Below are 3,264 nucleotides of genomic sequence, written 5' to 3'. Positions count from 1 at the left end.
AGCAGAGGGATACTAAGAAATGTTTGAACTTGAGTCAGGTTCTCCACACCTTCTCTGGCTGAGGGCAGCATTAGGGGGAACTGGTCTAAGTAGATACGTGGTCACAAATATGAGACTCTGGAAGTCAACCTCCAGGTGATTACATGCCTACATTTTTTTTTCCCAGAAATACAATATTGGCCTCTAGTTTGAGGCATTTCCAACTGGCAAGCTTTCTTTGCTCCTCTGCGGCTCCCTGATGAAGGGGGAAGGTAGACGTGCCCTATTGCACTTTACCTGTTACTGCAGCATAGAAAGGCTGTGCGACTGGAAAGTCATGTCATCGGCTACACAGGTCATCAGTTTCCGCAGCTGTCCTTCAAGCCATGCTAAGACAAGCTACCCCCGTCACCCGATCCCCGAGTGTGCCCTGAAGTAGAGACAGCTGCAGCATTCTCTCTTTAAAAAGACTTAGCAAACAATGTACCTATAAATTCGTAATTGCTGTTGGGTGCTTCTGTTATTTTTATAGTTGCTAAATGCAGAAAGCAAACAGATGGTGGGGCTGGCCTGCTGGTGGCATTTTATAGAATTAGTGGCTGTTTTCTTACTTTCTGCCAAGTCTTAGTGTACGAGCTTTGGAGACTATGGGAACTAGGATGTTTTGAGATGGCACTAAAGGATATTTGGTACCACAGTCAAGTAACAAACAGTCTCTCTAAGGAGGGAGAACTTTTACTTCTGTGTTCAGGTTACAGAGATTTACAGAGATCCAGCAAAGTAACGGCCCTCCGTCTTGTTCTTTGTGCCAGAACTTAGGAAGGTGCCCATACAGGACACTCCATGAATATGAGGGATGGACGAGTGAATAATAGCAGTATGTGATGGAACAAGGAAGCAGCAAATGCTGCCAACAGTATGGGAATGGGAGAACACCAAACACCACTGGCAGGTATGAAAGTGTATGCAGTCTGTGTGGAGGTTTCTCTAGCAACTGAAAACAGAGCTACCACAGAACCAGTCATGCCACTCCTGGAAATGTATCAGAAGAACACTAAAGATCCCACAGATGTGCTTGCATATCCTTGTTACAGCAGTATTCACAATAGCTAGGGCCGATCAGCAGATGAAGGGACAAAAAAAAAAAAAAAAAAAAAAAGGAGTATGTCCATACAATAGAATTTTATTCACCTATAAAGAATGAAAATACATCTGTTTCAGAAAAATCAAGGAAACTGAAGATAGAATTGTTAAGTTAAATAAGTCAAACTCAGAAAATATATGCCATGTGTTCTCTGCCACACATGAAATCTAGGTTACATATGACAAGGCAGTAGAAGGGGGACTATCTGAGGGAGAAAGAAGACCAACATTAGGTGGAGCTTGAGGAGTCTGTGGAAGAGTGGGGGGAAGGATAGGAGGACCCAGAGGACAAAAACTCAGCAAGAAAATCAACGGTCTAGGCCCATCGTTAGGGCCAGAGGTTACGCCAACTAAACTAGGCCCATGGGGCCTTACAGAGACTGAACCACCAACCAAAGAGCATCCATGGACTGGATCTAGGTCTCCACCTAATGTTTGACTGTGGGTCTCAGCATCTGTTTCTATCCTCTGCTGGGTGGAGCCTCTGAGAGAACAGTTATGTTAGGCTCCTGTCTGCAACCATAGATGAGAGGTCGGGTTGGCTCTCTCCCATGGGGTGTGTCTCAGGTTGGGCCAAACATCGATTGGCCATCCTCTCAATCTCTGCTCCATCTTTATCCCTGAGAATCTTACAGGCAGGGTGGATTTTGGGTTGAACGTTTTGTGGCTGGTGTCCCCTCCCTCCACTGGAAGTCTTGACTGAGCTAGGTGGCTACCTCAGTTTCCATGTCCACTACCGCTAGAGGCAGCCTCAGTCTGGGGAATTGAGTCCATTGATGTTGAGAGATACTAATGATCAAGGATTGTTTATTTCTGTTATTTTGATGGTGGTGGTGGTAAAGTGTGTGTGTGTGTGTGTGTGTGTGCATGCGCGTGCGCATGCTTCCATTCTTTTTCTGGTGTGGAGCTATTTATTTCCTGCATTTTCTTGGGTGTAGTTAACCTCCTTTGGTTAACTACAAACTTTTCTCCTAGTATCTTCTGTAGGGCTGAGTTTGTGGATAGGTATTGTTTAAATTTGGTTTTGCTGTGGAATATCTTGTTTTCTCCATCTATGGTGATTAAAAGTTTTGCTTGAATAGTTGTCTGGGCTGACAGCTGTGGTGTCTTACAGTCTGCAACGTATCTGCCCAGGCCCTTCTGGCTTTTAGAGTCTCTGTTGAGATGTCAGGTGTAATTCTGATAGTCTGCCTTTATATATTACTTGGCCTTTTTCCCTTTAAATTTTAATATTCTTTCTTTATTCTGTACATTTAGTGTTTTGATTTTTATTTGGCAGCAGGATTTTCTTTTCTGGCCCAATTTAATTGGTGTTCTGTAAGCTTGTATGTATATAAGGATCTCTTTCTTTAGGTTGGGGACATTTTCTTGTATGATTTTGTTGAAAACATAAAAATACGGAAAGCTTCACAAATTTTCATGTCATCCTTGCACAGGGGCATGCGAATCTTTTTTGTGTCATTCCAATTTTAGTGTGTGTGCCGCTGAAGCAAGTACAAGTTTGTTAAGTTTTAGGACAGTCTGTAGACTACTCCATACTTGAAAAAGTAACACATAGGACAGAAAAGTCAGGCTCACAATCCATCTACGCTGCCTCTCCTCAGGGTAGGTGGTTTTAAGAAAAGACTATGGGGATAAACAAACACCATTAAATATTTTGGCTTTTTAGATCTATTCATTTGCCATTAGAAATCCTGATACTTCAATGAACAAGATGCATCAAGTAAAGTTTTTGCAAAAATATCATGCTTGTGAATTTAAACTTGATCCTTTTTTTTTTTTTAATACTTTCATTAGATAACCCACTCTAAGTACTGATAAACATATTAAAACTAACATGGGACAGATCAGGGAGCACTAGTTCCCTGGCCTATACCATTTCCTGGGACCTACCCTGATTTCTGGCTCCTGAGACCAGCAGGGCTCAGGGAACAGCAGGTAAGAGGCCACCCACCCATCTACTGGCCTGCCACAGCCTGCCAGCAACACTGGCCAGATCTGCCCCAGGCGCTCTGTGTTTCACTTCGTCTGTGTGCCCCACACCCCAGTTCCCCAACCTGCTCCATTTCTCGGGACCCACACAGATCAGGGAGCAGCAGTACCCTGGCCTGTGCCATTTCCTAGGACCTACCACTATCTCTG

General features: G+C 43.7%; 1 non-coding gene across 1 annotated transcript; it reads right to left on the bottom strand.

Annotated features, from left to right (window-relative positions):
- Window positions 1-2,513: 2,513 nt before the first annotated feature.
- LOC129668095 (U6 spliceosomal RNA) lies at window positions 2,514-2,619 on the bottom strand. The gene has a single exon (XR_008718864.1). It is a non-coding gene; the product is annotated as a U6 spliceosomal RNA (small nuclear RNA).
- Window positions 2,620-3,264: the final 645 nt, after the last annotated feature.

The sequence above is a fragment of the Psammomys obesus genome, unplaced genomic scaffold (assembly GCF_907164565.1).
Source record: "Psammomys obesus unplaced genomic scaffold, mPsaObe1.curated_primary_1811, whole genome shotgun sequence".
Classification (NCBI taxonomy): Eukaryota; Metazoa; Chordata; class Mammalia; order Rodentia; family Muridae; genus Psammomys; species Psammomys obesus.
This window is presented reverse-complemented; position numbering and strand designations above follow the sequence as displayed.